At 41.7% G+C, this 17,760-nt stretch overlaps 2 protein-coding genes and 1 pseudogene across 2 annotated transcripts in view; 1 reads left to right on the top strand and 2 right to left on the bottom strand.

Moving 5' to 3' along the window:
• The window catches only part of ASCC1 (activating signal cointegrator 1 complex subunit 1), an 885,589-nt gene that overhangs the window by 555,820 nt on the left and 312,009 nt on the right, over positions 1-17,760 (bottom strand). The window lies entirely within an intron of this gene.
• Positions 1-17,760, bottom strand: part of DNAJB12 (DnaJ heat shock protein family (Hsp40) member B12) — a 395,419-nt gene that overhangs the window by 320,978 nt on the left and 56,681 nt on the right. The window lies entirely within an intron of this gene.
• Positions 12,066-12,358, top strand: LOC126962256 (ragulator complex protein LAMTOR5-like; annotated as a pseudogene).

Genomic DNA, 17,760 nt, shown 5'->3' with positions numbered 1-17,760 from the left:
AAGATCAACACACTCCCTCATTTATGCTTTATAAGCTGTACTGTAATTGCTGTGAGCCAAGCTTCTTACCACTTTTGGTTTGAAATTCATAAACTGTCTTTTTTTATGCACAGTAAACCTAAATTTTTAATTTGATCTGATTTTATTTTTGATAAAATATGCCCCAAAATATGATATTGTTCCTTTTTTCCCAAATCCCACTTTCTTTGTTCAAAACACAGTGAAAATGACTCTCTTTTCCCTTTAGAAAATCAAAACAGGATGGGCATGGTGGCTCACGACTATAATCCCAGCACTTTGGGAGGCTGAGGCGGATGGGTCACGAGGTCAGAAGTTCAAGACCAGCCTGGCCAAGATGGTGAAACCCCGTCTCTACTAAAAATACAAAAATTAGCTGGGTGTGGTGGCACGTGCCTGTAATCCCAGCTACTCAGGAGGCTGAGGCAGAGAATTACTTAAACCCGGGAGGCGGGGGTTGCAGTGAGCCAAGATCACACCACTGCACTCCAGCCTGGGCGACAGAGCGAGAACCCGCCTCAGAAAAAAAAAAAAAGAAAAGAAAAGAAGAAAAGAAAATCAAAACAAAACCACTCAAGGAATCCAGAGCCTTCTCATCTTAGTATAGAATGATATTTGAATTAGGTCTAGTTATCAGTTGGCTTCGGCAAGACCCAAGGTTTGATGTTTCCATTTATCTTTGCTTGCAACAGAAAGAAAGCACACTAACGTTATAGTATTACTGCTCATAAGAAGAAAAATACTAATAAACCAGAAACTATTGTCAATAAGCTATGCTCCCAGTAGTGGGTTATCCTAAAAGGGGATCTGAGTGGAGGGCACCTCGATGGCTTCCACAGTCCACCTCTTCTTTCTGCACTTATCAATGTCCCCACATATGTTCTGGAAACAGATTTTTTCATGGCTTCTGTGGGCTCCTTTTCCTAAGGGGAAACTTGGAGAAGAGTGGGATGAACTATAGCTTTCCAATACTGTAGTTTGTCTCAGGCAATAACCGGTACTCACCATTTCCCTCCTTCACTATGCATTCCAAGTTTCCCTCACCCTCAGCTGTTACCTCTGCCAGTCATCATCATGAATCAGATTAAGTCTAGCATGTTCAACTGAGTATGTGCCCCAATATTAGGGACATGCTTTCTAATAATATGTCCATGAGGAAGACAATGTGAAATATTCCTTCCAGGACTAGGACTAGCCAAGGACCTTATCTTACATGTCTATTTAAAAATTTTGGATCATGCTCTCTTAATTTCTAAACAATTGTGGTTTTAATATTTTTGAGCAAAATGACTATAGTGAATCTGGGAATATTTTGTTGACTAGATCCTAAGAGGCTACTGTATTGGAAAGAATTTTTGACTGATTACTAGATACTTACTTTTTTCTATGGTTCTAATAAATTTTTTCACTATTAGAAAATTAAGCTGCTCGCTGGGCACGGTGACTCATGCCTGTAATCCCAGTACTTTGGGAGGCCAAGTTGGGCAGATCCCCTGAGGTCAGGAGTTCCAGACTGGCCAACATGGTGAAACCCTATCTCTACTAAAAGTACAAAAATTAGCTGGGTGTGATAATGCACGCCTGTAATCCCAGCTACTAGGGAGGCTGAGGCAGGAGAATCACTTGAACCTGGGAGGCGGAGGTTGCAGTGAGCCGAAAGCAAACCATTGCACTCCAGCCTGGGCAACAGGGCGAGACGCTGTCTCAAAAAATAAAAAATAAAATAAAATAAAATTTAAAAAAGAGGGCTAGGCGCGGTGGCTCACACCTGTAATCTCAGCACTTTGGGAGGCCAAGGCGGGCAGATCACGAGGTCAGGAGATCGAGACCATCCTGGCAAACACGGTGAAACCCCGTCTCTACTAAAAATCCAAAAAAAAATTAGCCGGGCGTGGTGGCAGGCGCCTGTAGTCCCAGCTTCTCAGGAGGCTGAGGCAGGAGAATGGCGTGAACCCGGGAGGCGACGGAGCTTGCAGTGAGCGGAGATCGTGCCACCACACTCCAGCCTGGGTGACAGAGCAAGACTCCATCTGGAAAAAAAAAAAAAGTTTAAAAAAGAGGAAATTAAGCTGCTTTACACAAGTCGATTGTATTCAGAAGGGAAACAACTGACTTGCCATACTTTTGTAAAAGGGGTTCTTATATTCTTATTACTAATTTTGTTTAATAGGCCTGTGTATTTAAATTACTGAGTTCCCTCAGGCCACTTACTTCAACTTCTGGATCTCAGTTCCTTAATTACACAATTACAAACTATTATGTCATAAATTAAACAAATATTATTTATTGTGACTAAGTTTTTAAAATCTATGAGGACAAATTGTTTTTTTGTTTGTTTGTTTGTTTGTTTAATCTATAGAGACAAGGTCTCTCGCCATGTTGTCCAGGCTGGTTTCAAACTCCTGGACTGAAGTGATCTGCCCACCTGGTTCTCTCAAAGTGCTGGGATTTATAGGCATGAGCCACCGTGCCCAGAAGGGACTAACTGTTAATGTCAGTTGAGTGCTTGGAATTTTTTGATTCACGCAAACATGGTGTAATATCTTCCTTTTTTGTTTTTCTGTTTTCTGTAGGCACATGCCACTGCGTCTGGACAGGCTTTTTTTGGTAAAGAATGTAACAGTTAAGGCCGGGTGCAGTGTAATCCCTGTAATCCCAGCACTTTGGGAGGCTGAGGCAGGAGGATCACTTGAGGTCAGGAGTTCGAGACCAGCCTGGACAACATGGAGAAACCCCCCCACTGCTCCGTTTCTACTAAAAATACAAAATTTAGCCAGGTGTGGTGGCAGGTGCCTGTAATCCCAGCTCGGGAAGCTGAGGCAGGAGAATCGCTTGAACCCAGGCAGTAGAGGTGGTAGTGAGCTGAGATCGCTCCACTATACTCCAACCTGGGTGACAGAGGGAGACTCTGTCTCCAAAAAAAAAAAAAAGAATGTAACAGTTAGCTTTGGCCAGGTGTCATGGCTCACACCTTTAATCCCAGCACTTTGGGATGGTGCAGTAGGAGAATCCCTTGAACCCAGAAGTTCAAGACCAGCCTGGGTAACATGGCAAGACTTTGTCTCTACAGAGAATGTAAAAATTAGCCAGGCATAGTGGCATGCACCTGTAGACTCAGCTACTCAGGAGGCTGAGGCTAGAGGATTCCTTGAACCCAGAAGGTTGAGGCTACAGTGAATTGTGTTTGCACCACTGCACTCTAGCCTGGGTGACAAAGCGATACCCTGTCTCAAAAAAAAAGAAGAAAAAATAGCCTTTCAACGTATCTTTGGGCAGTCTGCATAAATGGCTGAAATCACTTAGAGAGAAATAAATGAAAGCCACAACTTTTTTTTTTGGTGGGGGGGGGCAGTGGGGACAAAGTCTTGCTCTGTCTCCTGGGCTGGAGTGCAGTGGTGCAACTTTGGCTCACCACAACCTCTGCCTCCCAAGTTCAAGCGATTCTAACGTCTCAGGTCCTGAGTAGCTGGGACCGCAGGCACATGCCACCATGCCTGAAAGCCACAACTTTTGACTAGCAACATAAAACATTGTTTTAATCAGACCAGACTGGGTAATTTTTTTTTTAATTTTCTTTCTTCTTCTTTTTTTTTTTTTTTTTTTTTTTTTTGAGACGAAGTCATGCTTTGTCATCCAGGCTTGAGTGCAATGGCAGAATCTCAGCTCACTGCAACCTCTGCCTCCAGGTTCAAGTGATTCTCCTGTCTCAGCCTCCCAAGTAGCTGGGACTACAGGCATGCACCACCATTCCCAGCTAATTTTTGTATTTTTTGTGGAGAGTAGAGAGTTGAGGTCGAACCCCTGATCTCAAGTGATCCACCTACTTCGGCCTCCCAAAGTGTTGGAATTACAGGCATGAGCCACTGCACCGGGCCTTAATTTTCTTTATACTATTGTGAAAATAATTTCAAAACCTAAAAGTAATTAGAATTTCACACAGACACTACATAAGTATAATCATTAACAATTAGAATCATTAAAACATATGCAAGATAAATTGTACAATATATCAAAGTAACCAAATAGCTGAAAAGGCGAAGTTCTTCTTTGTAGAATAATTCTAGCTAATAATCGCTGAATAAATAATGGAATTTTTAAAATCATGATTTTGCAACTCCTAATGAAATAATAGATCTAGACAGTGATTATCAATAAATGCTGAAAACATTAAGAGACAGTTTGAATGGATTTTTTTTTTTTTTTTTTTTTTTAGAGACAGGGGTCTCATTATGTTGTCCAGGCTGGCCTTGGACTCCTAGACTCAAGCAATCCTTCTAGCTCAGCCTCCCAGGTAGCTGTGATTATAGGCACATCCGCTGTGCCCCTGAATGGGGAACTTTATAATGGACCCATCCACCTGAACCCACTACTGAAAACTAACATCATTAGAAATAAGACAGTCCTGGTATCCCAGTTAAGACCCTGGAACAGTAAAAGGACATTGGGTAAAATTGAAGGAAATCTGAATAAACTGTAGACTTTAATTAATTATAATGTATCACTGTTGGTTCATTAATTATAACAAATGTGCACACTAATGCAAAATGTTAATAATCGAGTAGGGGTGGAGGGTAATACAGGAATTCTGTATTATCCACTCAGTTTTCCTGTAAATCTAAAATTACTCTAAAAATTAAATATTAATTTTAAAAAAGTTAGAAAACTAGACATTATGTTCCTAATGAAATAGGAAGCACATAGAGTCACATAGAAAGTATTCCTGTCAAAAAGATTGACCCTTAATCTAATCTAGCATCTAGATCAAATGACTAGTTTAAAGGAAATGTGGGCCGGGCGCAGTGGCTCACACCTGTAATCCCAGCACTTCGGGAGGCCGAGGAGGGTGGATCACCTGAGGTCAGGACTTCGAGACCAGCCTGACCAACATGGAGAAACCCCATCTCTACTAAAAGTACAATAATTTGGGTATGGTGGCAGGCGCCTGTAATCCCAGCTGCTCGGGAGGTCAAGTCAGGAGAATCCCTTGAACCCAGGAGGCGGAGGTTGCAGTGAGCCGAGATCAAGTCATTGCGCTCCAGCCTGGGTGACAAGAGTGAAACTCAGCCTCAAAATAAAATAAATAAATAAATAAATAAATAAAGGAAATGTGGATAGATGACTGTGTTCAACAATACCTCAAGAATGCAATTAAGCAAATCCAGAATGCAGGAGTTTCACAAATGACCCAGTCTCCTAAATAAATAAATGGCATGAAAAAATTAGGAGGAGAGGAGCTGTAAGAGCTTAAGAGATGTATCAATCTAATGCAATGTGTTAATCTTGCCTGAATCCTGATTTAAAGAAAGCAACCAGGGCTGAGTGCAGTGGTTCATGCCTGTAATCCAAGCACTTTAGGAGGCCAAGGAGGAGGATCACTTAAGCCCAGGAGTTCAAGACTAGCCTGGACAACATAGCAAGACCTGATCTCTATGAAATAAATAGTTTTTAAAGAAGAAAGAAATAAACTGCAAAAAGATACCTGGGAAAGTTAGAACGCAGACAAGGGATTAAATAATATAAAAGAATTGAGCTAGGCATGGTGGTTCATACCTATAATTCCAATGCTTTGGGAGGCTGAGGCAGGAGGATCACTTGAGACCAGGAATGCAAACTCATAGTGAGCTATGATTATGCCACTGCACTTTAGCCTGGACAACAGAGTGACACCCTGTCTCTAAAAACAATAATAATATTAATTAATGTTAATTTTTAGGTGTGATAATGCCATTGTGGGTTTTGTTTTGTTTTGATTTGTTTTCTTTTGTTTGAGACAGAGTCTCACTCTGTCGCTCAGCCTGGAGTGCAGTAGCGTGATCTTGGCTCACTGCAACCTCTGCCTCCCAGGTTCAAGTGATTCTCCTGCCTCAGCCTCCTGAGTAGCTGGGATTACAGGTGCACACCACCACGCCCAGCCAATTTTTGTATTTTTAGTAGAGACAGGGTTTCACTATGTTGGCCAGGCTGGTCTTGAACTCCTGACCTCAGGGAGTTCACCTGCTTCGATCTCCCAAAGTGTTGGGGTTACAGGCGTGAGCCAGCACGCCTAGCCATGGTTATGGTTTTTAAAAAGACTTTATTGGTTAGACACATATCTGAAGTATTGAAAGTAGAAAAGAAATTGTTCATATTTTTCCATACATAAAAAGAGAAAATTAGACCCCTGTCTCATAGTATACACAACAATAAATCCTACATATGTTAAAGACATAAATAAAAACTTCTACCCTGAAGAAGTTATTATAAACTACATGATTGAGCCGGGCACAGTGACTCACGCCTGTAATCCCAGCACTTTGGGAGGCCGAGGCAGATAGATCTCTTGAGGTCAGGAGTTTGAGATTACGCTGGGCAACATGGTGAAACCCTGTCTCTATTAAAAATTTAAAAAAGAGGCCGGGCGCGGTGGCTCACGCCTGTAATCCCAGCACTTTGGGAGGCCGAGGCGGGCGGATCACAAGGTCAGGAGATCGAGACCACGGTGAAACCCCGTCTCTACTAAAAATACAAAAAAATTAGCCGGGCGCGGTTGTGGGCGCCTGTAGTCCCAGCTACTCGGGAGGCTGAGGCAGGAGAATGGCGTGAACCCGGGAGGCGGAGCTTGCAGTGAGCCGAGATCTCGCCACTGCACTCCAGCCTGGGCGACAGAGCGAGACTCCGTCTCAAAAAAAAAAAAAAAAAAAAAAAAAAAAAATTTAAAAAAGAATTAGCCGGGCGGTGTGGTGCACACCTGTAATCCCAGCTACTTGGGAGGCTGAGTCAGGAGAATCGCTTGAACCCGGGAGGTGGAGGCTGCAGTGAGCCAAGATTGTGCCATTGCACCCCAGCCTGGGTGACAGAGTGAGACTCCATCTCAAAAAAATAAAATAATAAAATAATAAAATAAAATAAACTACACGAATGGACAAACCATTTCTATGTAGACACTTGCTATGGTTTGAATGTGTCTCCTACAAAGCATATGTTGGAAATTTAATCCTGATGCCACAGTGTTGGGCAATAGGGCCTAATGGGAAGAGTTTATGTCATGAGGGCTCCATCCTCACAGATGGCTTAATGCCAATAATAGATGGGCCTGAGGCTTTGAATTTGATCTCTTGCTCTCTCTCTCGTGGGTATGCTGTCTTGCCCTTCTGCCTTCCACCATGGAATAGCTCAGTGAGAAGGTCCTCACCAGATATAGGCACCTTGTTATTGGACTTCCCAGTCTCCAGAACTGTGAGAAATAAATTTCTTTTTTTTTTTTGAGACAGAGTCTTGCTCTGTCACCCAGGCTGGAGTGCAGTGGCTGGATCTCAGCTCACTACAAGCTCTGCCTCCCAGGTTTACACCATTCTCCTGCCTCAGCCTCCCAAATAGCTGGGACTACAGGCGCCCGCCACCTCGCCCGGCTAGTTTTTTGTATTTTTAGTAGAGACGGGGTTTCACCGTGTTAGCCAGGCTGGTCTCGATCTCCTGACCTCGTGATCCGCCCGTCTCGGCCTCTCAAAGTGCTGGGATTACAGGCTTGAGCCACCGTGCCCGGCTGAGAAATAAATTTCTTTATAAATTACCCAGTCTGTCATATTGTTATAGCAACATGAAATGGACTAGAAAATTGGTACTGAGAGTGGAGTTGTGGCTGTAACAAATACCTGAAAATATAGAAGTGACTTTGGAACTACATAATGGGTAGAAGCTGGAAGAAGGTGGAGAACCAGAATAGAAAAAGCCTGGATTGCTGTGAATGGAGTGTTAAGGGCAATTCTAGTGAGGACTCACAAGAAAATAATGTGGCAGGCCAGGTCTCACTAACACAGGCCTCCATAACACTTTCCTTAGCTAAAAAAAAGCCAGTGCCCTTATACAAAGGCTAGAATGTAACAAAAGCCCACCAAGAGTTTTGCCTAGGCTTTTCCTGGGCCTTAAAGCATGACAAAATAATGAAGGAGTTTTTAACAGGACCCATTTAGGATTAAACAAGTTTTATTAGGAATCTGAAGAAACTCCCTAGGCCTCCACAAACAAGTTTTTTGTTTGTTTGTTTGTGGTTTTTTTTTTGAGACAGAGTCTCACTCTGTTGCCCAGGCTGGAGTGCAGTGGCACGATCTCGGGCTCACTGCAACCTCTGCTCCCGGGTCCAAGTAATTCTCCTGCCTCAGACTCCTGAGTAGCTGGGGTTACAGGCACGTGCTACCACGCCCGGCTAATTTTTTGTGATTTTACTAGAGACGGGGTTTCACCATGTTAGCCAGGATGGTCTCAAACTCCTGGCCTCAACTGATCTGCCCGCCTCCACCTCCCAAAGCGTTGGGATTACAGGCGTGAGCCACCATGCCTGGCCACAAACAAGTTTATTGGAGGTCTGATGGAATTCCCCAAACCTTCGTAATTTAGCAGAAGACAAGATAAGGGTAATCACCCCAGCACCTAGACCCATTTAGATTAAGTAAATTTACTGAGGCTCCAGAAGGTCTTCAGGATTCAGATCTTAGTTATAGATTAAAGGAAGTTGTTAGGCCAGGCACAGTGGCTTACATCTGTAATCCCAGAACTTTGGGAGGCCAAGGCGGGTGAATCACCTGAGGTCAAGAATTCGAAACCAGCCTGACCAACATGGCGAAACCCCGTCTGTACTAAAAATACAAAATTAGCTAGGTGTGGTAGCATGCGCCTGTAATCCCAGCTGCTTGGGAGGCTGAGGCAGGAGAATCAGTTGAACCCGGGAGGCGGAGGTTGCGGTGAGCCAAAATTGTGCCATTGCACTCCAGTCTGGACAACAATAGCGAAACTCTGCCTCAAAAAAAAAAGAAGAAAAAGAAAGAAATTACTTATCTTTTTAGATGAATGCACACTTATGCATAGAAAGAAATAAATTACTTATCTTTTTAGAGGAATGCACACTTGTGCATAGAAATATAGCTTAGAGGCTGTATATAAGCTCTAAAAAACTTTGTAATTTTGGCCAGGCGTGGTTTCTCATGCTTGTAATCCTAGCACTTTGGGAGGCTGAGGCGGGCGGATCACTTGAGGCCAGGAGTTGGAGACCAACCTGGCCAACATGGCGAAACCCCATCTCTACTAAAAATACAAAAAAAATGGCCGGGCATGGTGGCGGGCGCCTGTAATCCCAGCTACCTGGGAGGCTGAGGCAGGAGAATCACTTGAACCCGGGAGGTGGAGGTTGCAGTGAGCCGAGATCACGCCGTTGCATTCCAGCCTGTGTGACAAGAGTGAAACTCCATCTCAAAAAAAAAAAAAAAAAAAAGTTTGTAATTTTGAGTTGGTCTGGTGATCGTTTCCAGGTCTTCTCCCTGTACCCAGTTACAGAAATAAAAATTCTCTTCCTCCCAGTTCATTTGCATCTTGTTATTGGGCCACAAAAATAGCAGCCCAACCCTTAGTTTGGTCTGGGAACAATAAGAAATGTAGAGAAAGTGTGAAACTTCTTAGAGGTTACTTAAGTGATCACGATCAAAATATTTGTAGAAATATGGACAATAAAGACCATTTTGATGATGTCTCAGATGGAAATGAAGAAAAAGGTATTGAAAACTGGAGTAAAGGTCATTTTTGATATACAATTGCAAAGAATTTAGCAGAATGGTGTCCACGTCCTGGGACTTCATGGAAAGCAGAACTTACGAGCAATGAACTAGGACATCTGGCAGAAGACATATCTAAGCAGCAAAGCGGTCAAAGTGCCACATAGCTTCTTTTGGCTGCTTCTAGTAAAATGAGAGAAGAGAAAAATGATTTAAAGATGGAATCTGGCCGGGTGCAATGGCTCACGCCTATAATCCTAGCACTTTGGGAGGCTGAGGTGGGCAGATCATAAGGTCAGGAGATCAAGACCATCCTGGCTAACATGGTGAAACCTGTCTCTACTAAAAATACAAAAATTAGCCGGGCGTGGCGGCGGGTGCGTGTAGTCCCAGCTACTCGGGAGGCTGAGACAGGAGAATGGCATGAACCCAAGAGGGGGAGCTTGCAGTGAGCCGAGATGGCGCTACTGCACTCCAGCCTGGGCGACAGAGTGAGACTCCGTCTCAAAAAAAAAAAAAAAGATGGAATCTATAATTAAAAGGGGAATAAATAGTTAAAAATTTGAAAAATTTCATCCTGGCATGGAAAAGTGTGTTAGGGAGAGAGTGCTAAGGGGTGTGACCTTTTGCTAAAGAGATTAATATGGATAGAAGGAAACAAATTTCCATTCATCAAGACAATGGGAGAATGATCCCAAAGGTATTTTGCAGACCTCAGAGGCATCCTAGGACCCTGAGGCAAGGTTTCTAGAGCAATGCTTGTGGAACCTTGGCATTCACTCAGTGAAAAGGCCCTGGCCAGATGCGGGCACCTTTATATTGAACTTTCCAGCCTCCAGAACTGTGAGAAATTTTTTTTGTTTTGTTTTGTTTTAATAAATTGACAGGCTGAGGCAGGCAGATCACTTGAAGCCAAGAGTTTGAGACCAGCCTGGCCAACATGGTGAAACCCCTTCTCTACTAAAAATACAAAAAATTGGCTGGGCATGGTGGCACACGCCTGTAGTCCTAGCTACTCAGGAGGCTGAGGCACAAGAATCTCCTGAGCTCAGGAGGCGGAGGTTGCAGTGAGCCTAAATGGCACCACTGCACTTCAGCCTGGGTGACAGTGAGACTTTGTCTTTAAAAAAAAAAAAAAAAAATTGCCTAGCCTGTGATATTTTTTGTTATGCAACACAAAATGGACTAAAACAATACCCTCGAGAAAACTTAGCATATGTGCATTGCAGCACTTTTTATAATATCAAAAATTGAAGGCCAGACATGATGACTCACGCCTGTAATCCCAGTGCTTTGGGAAGCTGAGGCAGGAGGACTGCTTGAGGCCAGGAGTTTGAGGCTAGCCTGGGCAACAAGCAAGGCCCCTTCTCTACAAAAAAATTTTAAAATTCACTGAGCATGATGGTGTGTACCTGAACTTGGGAGGTTGAGGTAGGAGGATTGCCTGAGCCCAGGAAGTTGAGGTTATAGTGATCATGCCACTGCACTGTAGCCTGGGTGACAGAATGAGATCTTGTCTCAAAAAAAAAAAAAAAAAAATTGGGAACAACTGATGCACCAGTAGAATACAGCGACTGTGATTTATTCATACAACAGAAATCTATAAAGCACTAAATGTAACAATATAGAGAAGTCTCTACTAAAACATGTGTTTTAAAAAGTAAATTTCAAAATGTATGTTATGCCAGTTAAATAAACTTTAAAAACAAAAAATATATACTATTTTATTGATAGATACACAAAAAGTAGAAGTAGAAAAACAAATGTGGAAAGAATACATACTAGCTTGAAGTTAGAAATTATCATGAGAACGAGAAAGAGGAAAAAGGATGAAGGGCCAGCACTTTAATTTATCTAGAACTTTTTATTTATTAAAAAATACTAAAGCAAATAAAATCTACATGGTGAATATCTAGATGTCAGTTATATTATTTTCTGTATACTTGATATATTTTATCATGCAAAAAATAATAGTAGTAAGGAATGCCCAAAGCAAAAGTTAAAAAAGAACACACACACTAATATTTTCCCATAAATCTGCTTGCCATGGTAGGATGACCCTGAAAGGTGATCCAGGTTCACAAATGGTCTAGCACAGTAACAAGTATCAAATATAGGATGGTAAACTGAATGGTTGTGCATCTCACTCAACAAACTTGGATAAACAAGAAAGCAAAGCAAACTTTGTCTCCAGGTTTGCTTATAGGGGAACCCAAATGATGGCAATTAAGTAGTAGGGCATCCTCACCTCAACTCAACCCCTTTATTCATAAGTATGAGATGTTTAATCATGATGGGCTCCTCAGATTTACATATAAGAACACATACCAACAAGATGTTACAGTAATAACTCTAGGATCAAAGGTGGACATGGTATTATGACACAGCTTATGGATCTGTCATACTTCACTAGTCTTGAGTCTTGAGCTCCCTTTCAGACGTTTGGGAAATGTCTTTACAGGATAGCCGGAATGCTGGTCAGACCATATCAGAATGAAGTTTTATTAAAAATAAAAGAAACTGGGCCGGGGTGGACGGTGGGTGGGATGGAGGTAACCTTGGAGCAGCACTTGGAAGACACAATGAAGAATCCCTCCATTGTTGGAGTCCTGTGCACAGATTCATAAGGACTTAATCTGGGTTGCCATGGGACCCTGTCAGATGAGCATAATAGAGTGATATCTGTTCTACCCCAGCAAGCAGCTAAGCTAACCTCTGACCCCACTGATATTCCTGTGGTATGTCTAGAATCAGATAATGGGAACATTATGATCCAGAAACATGATGGCATAGTGGCAGTGCACAAAATGGCCCCTTGACATCTCATATCTGTTCTTCAGCAGCCTATCACAGGAACTCAATCCTACCTATGTTAATTACCTTATACAACTACTAAAGTTCCAGTAGTTAGGCCATTTATTTAATGTGCATTGGACACTTTTCTATTTATTTAAATTGCTTTTTAACACTCTGTGGACTGACTATCAAGATATTAGTAAGAAAGGATCATGTTTTGAAGCAGCAGGTCCAGGTCACTTTGTATATAGAATTTTGCTATATTCAATACATCTGTTTGGAGGGAAAAAATAAAATAAATAAATAAATAAATAAATAAATAAAAAGAAATAACAAGCATTAGGTGCTAGTTTTGTAGCTTCTCCTCTGCTCCTTTTATTTTCGGGCTTCTCAATTCACATGATTTTGGATTCATTGGGTTAGTATCAGTATCATTGTGTATTATTATGCATTCCTCTCAATTTAATAGAAAATTACTAAGTGCTCATTATCTGCAAAATATTTTACTAGGGCTCTAGCCTCTTCAAAACTTGGTTTATTTCTATACTAAAGGATTTAGTTACAATACTAACTACATACACATACAGATTCCAACCCTTGCATGCCCTATTTCTTCACGAGAGCATTAAATATTTATTTTCCAATAGAATAGGACTACTTGACCAGGGCTGGCAAATCACCTCCATTTGTTCCTCTGCTTACCAGCATAAGACATGATGAGTCCACTTGCTCTAGTTTCCCAGTGAGGAGTAATGAATATAACTCCACAGCCTGGATAATGCTTTATTCTCAGTAGCAATTAAAGTACAGCCATCTCCCCTGGGAAGATGCCTTCCTGCCTCCTGAATCAGTTAAAGGATGGAGAATTGGAGCTCAAAACGCCTGCTCCAGCTAAATCTCATTTAAAAACAATAAGGCTAAGATGTTACAGTACTATGATATGTTTTAATTTTTTAAGTTTTAATATAAAAATATATGCATATGGCTAACATTTTAAAATAATATTACAAGGTATAAAATAAAGTATCTCTATTTCTTAATTTATCAACTTTCAACAATATTATTGATAGCTACTTGTAAAAGATATGACACTTGGCACTCTTAAATTACTTCTCACTTTTCCTTATCACCTCTTCCCTTCAGTTTTTCTTGTTTTGTTATTCTAGTGGTCACCTTTGTTAACTTTAAATTATATACTTAGCCTGTTTCTACAAAAAATAAAAATAGCGCTGGGCACAGTGGCTCATGCCTGTAATCCCAGCACTTTGGGAGGCCAAGGCGGGAGGATCACCTAAGATGAGGAGTTCAAAACCAGCCTGGCCAACATGGTGAAACCAGGTCTCTACTAAAAATACAAAATTAGCCTGGCATGATGGCGGGCACGTGTAATCCCAGCTACTAGGAGGACTGAGGCAGTAATCCCAGATACTTGGGAGGCCAAGGTCAGGAGAATCACTTGAACCCAGGAGGTGGAGGTTGCAGTGAGCCGAGATGGTGCCATTGCACTCCAGCCTGGGCAAAAAGAGCAAAACTCTGTCTCAAAATAAATAAATAAATAAATAAAATAAACTAGCCAGTGTGGTGATGTTCGCCTGTGGTCCAAGCTACTTGGGAGGCTGAGGTGAAATCACTTGGGCCTGGGAGGTTAAGGCTGTAGTGAGCCATGATCATGCCACTGCACTATAGCTTGGGCAACAGAGCAAGACCTCATCTCAAACTAATTACTTAATTAGATTAATTATATACTTGGGCCTCTCTTAATCTACCAATTATAGCTTGATACATTTTAAATGTCACCAGGCTACACTATCGCAGGAATGTTATCAATCTGTAGAACAAGACAGGTGCACTATTTAGTGCATTTAAAATACTACCATAATTCTATGGAGTTGAATACTATTCGCATTCTTTTTTTTTTTTTTTTTTTTTTGAGACAGAGTCTTGTTCTGTTGCCCAAGCTGGAGTGCAGTGGCAGGATCTGGGCTCACTGCAACTTCTACCTCCCAGGTTCAAGCGATCCTCCTGCCTCAGCCCCTCTAGTAGCTGGGATTATAGGCACATGCCACCATGCCTGCCTAATTTTTGTATTTTTATTAGAAACAGGGTTTAGCCATGTTGGCCAGGCTGATCTCGAACTCCTGACCTCAGTTGATCCACCTGCCTCGGCCTCCCAAAGTGCTGGGATTACAGGCGTGAGCCACTGCACCTGGCCTAGCAATCTTTAATTAATGAAAAATTTAGTATTGAACTACTCAAAAATTAACATTTAGGTTTATAACATTTCTAGATTTTCAGAAAAACCTAAAATATTACAAATCTTGTTACAAAGTCCCATTTCATGAGACTCCATGAAATATGAAATCTCATTTATATGAAAATAAATAGAAAAATAACAAAATCTTTATGGCCTTCTAATGATTTCTTTAATAATTCATTTTTATCAGAGGAGTTGGAATTATTATAATGCAGATAAAGTTCCTATTTATAAATAAATAGCTGTTATATTTTCAAAATCAGAACTTGTAATCATAATATCCAGAGCTTTAATTATGAAGAGTACACAGTGCAGCTTATCCCATATCCAGGAGCATTTGCTAAGCCCTTTGTCATGCGCTAGCCATAAAAAGTACCAATTTAGATCCTATGAGATAACATCTAATTTAAGACCAAGTAATTGTAATAAGAGTGATTATCCTAGAAGAGTCACCAGCTATTTCTTATTCTTTTATCTACAGAAAAAAAGTCTTCTCTTCCAGCAGGAAGCAAAGGAAGGGAAGATTACCCCAAAAGAAAATGAAAACAAAGAAAACAAAAAAAACCCAGAGCTTTCTACACCAATAAAAATGCAAAATAGGTATACTATGTACTGTTTATCATTACACATTTACAGTAGGTCCAAAAACTGTTTTAAGTAAGATTAGAAAAAGAGAAAAGTGGGAAATAATTAATCCACTGGTGATATTTAGTGTGCTGATTAAATCAGAAACAATATGTAATAAAGAAATTATTTGTAACTAGTGTAGAGTATTTGTAGTGCATTTAATTTTTTTCCTCAGAATTGCATTTTGGAGGAAGGAAAGTAAAAGTTTTATCTATTTCTTTGTTTCTTTGTTTCTTTTTTTTTTTTTTTTTTGAGGATTCTCACTCTGTCGCCCAGGCTGGAGTTCAATGGCACAGTCTTGGCTCACTGCAGCCTCTGCCTCCAAGGTTCAAGCAATTCTCCTGCCTCAGCCTCCTGAGTAACTGGGATTATAGGCATGTGCCATCACAGCCGGCTAATTTTTTAATTTTAGTAGAGATAGGGTTTCACTATGCTGGCCAGGCTGGTCTTGAACTCCTGACCTCATGATCGGCCCACCTTGGTCTCCCAAAGTGCTGGGATTACAGGCGTAAGCCACCACGCCTGGCTAGATATTTCATTTTGCAAATAATTACTGTCCTAATACTATATCCTGAAAAATTCAGATTTCTTGTGGTTTTCTGTAAAAGCATATATTGGCCAGGCATGGCAGCTCATGCTTGTAGTCTCGGCACTCTGGGAGGTCGAGGCAAGAGGATCACTCAAGAACTGGAGTTTCAGGCTGCAGTAAGCTATGATTATGTCACTGTGTTCCAGCCTGGGCAACAGAACAAGACCCTGTCTCAAAAAAAAAAAAAAAAGTAATTAAAAATAAAAGCATGTATTGCAGTCTAAGTATCAAAGTGCCACAAACTGTTAGTTCTCTAAGAATAAAATTTGGTCTTTTATCCTGCAAAGATGCTATATATTAGCATTAACTGGAGGCTAAAGCATTCACTTGAATCCCGTCAAGAATAATAGTAGGCAGGGTGCGAAAGTAGGAGACTGAGCTGGCATTTGAAGAGCTGGGTTATTCTCTCAGTTTTTAACCTCTGCGAGCCTTAGTTTCCCCCATGTGATAATGAAGCTAATATTATCAGCTATCTCTAGTTCCTTGGGGAACTTTGTGGATCAGAATGAGATAAGGTATCTGAAAATACATTGTAACCTATAGAGTACTGTACAAGTACTTATTATTACCTTAATAAATATTCATAGGGTTCCTGATATAAGAATAACATATTTCACGAGGTCAGGAGATGGAGACCATCCTGGCTAACATGGTGACACCCCCGTCTCTACTAAAAAATACAAAAAAACTAGCCGGGCAAGGTGGTGGGCGCCTGTAGTCCCAGCTACTCGGGAGGCTGAGGCAGGAGAATGGCGTGAACCCGGGAGGCGGAGCTTGCAGTGAGCTGAGATCCGGCCACTGCACTCCAGCCTGGGCGACAGAGCAAAACTCCGTCTCAAAAAAAAAAAAAAAGAAAAGAATAATATGTTAAACAATGTGAAAGGAGAGAAAAAGAAATGGAGCTTGCCCTCAAAATAAAGAGACATTGACTAACATATTTTTATCTTTTTGTTCATAGCCATGATATTTGACAATGTCTTTTGGGCCTCATTATAGAGGCCCGTAAGGAGACCTAGACAAATTAAGAGTTCGGCTATGGATTGGATCCTTCCCCCACCCACCATCCATATGTTGAAGCCCTAACCCCCAGTGAGATGGTATTTGGAGGTGAGGCTTTTGGGAGGTAATGAGATTTAGGTGAGGCCTTGAGGGTGGGGCCCTCATGATGGGGTTTGTGCCGTTATAAGAAGAGACACTGGAGCTGGGCACAGTGGCTCACGCCTGTAATCCCAGCACTTTGGGAGGCTGAGGTGGGCAGATCATGAGGTCAGGAGTTCAAGACAAGCCTGGCCAACGTGGTGAAACCCCATCTTTACTAAAAATACAAAAATTAGCAAGGCATGGTGGCACATTCCTGTAGTCCCAGCTACTCGGGAGACTGAGGCATGAGAATCACTTGAACCCGTGAGGCAGAGATTGTAGTGAGCTGAGATCACACCACTGCGTTCCAAAAAGGGCAACAGAGTGAGACTCCATCTTAAAAAAAAAAAAATGGCTGGGCGTGGTGGCTCATGCTTGTAATCCCAGCACTTTGGGAGGCTGAGGCAGGCAGATCATGAGGTCAAGAGATCAAGAGCATCCTGGCCAACATAGTGAAACCCCATCTCCATTAAAAATACAAAAAAATTAGCTGGGCATGGTGGCATGCCCCCATAGTCCCAGCTATTCAGGAGGCTGAGGCAGGAGAATCGCTTGAACCCACGAGACGGAGGTTGCAGTGAGCCGAGATCTCGCCACTGCACTCCAGCCTGGGCCACGGAGCAAGATTCGGTCTAAAAAAAAAACAAAAAAAAATTAAAAAAAAAAAAAATTAGACTAGACACCAGGCCCGGTATGGTGGCTTATGCCAGTAATCCCAGCATTTTGGGAGACCAAGGCAAGATGATTGCTTGATTTCGGGAGTTTGAGACCAGCCTGGGCAACACGGTGAGACCCTGTCTCTATAAAAAATACAA

The sequence above is a fragment of the Macaca thibetana genome, chromosome 9 (genome assembly GCF_024542745.1).
Source record: "Macaca thibetana thibetana isolate TM-01 chromosome 9, ASM2454274v1, whole genome shotgun sequence".
Lineage (NCBI taxonomy): Eukaryota > Metazoa > Chordata > Mammalia > Primates > Cercopithecidae > Macaca > Macaca thibetana.
The sequence above is the reverse complement of the archived record's forward strand: the minus strand, read 5'-3'. Positions and strand labels throughout refer to the sequence as shown.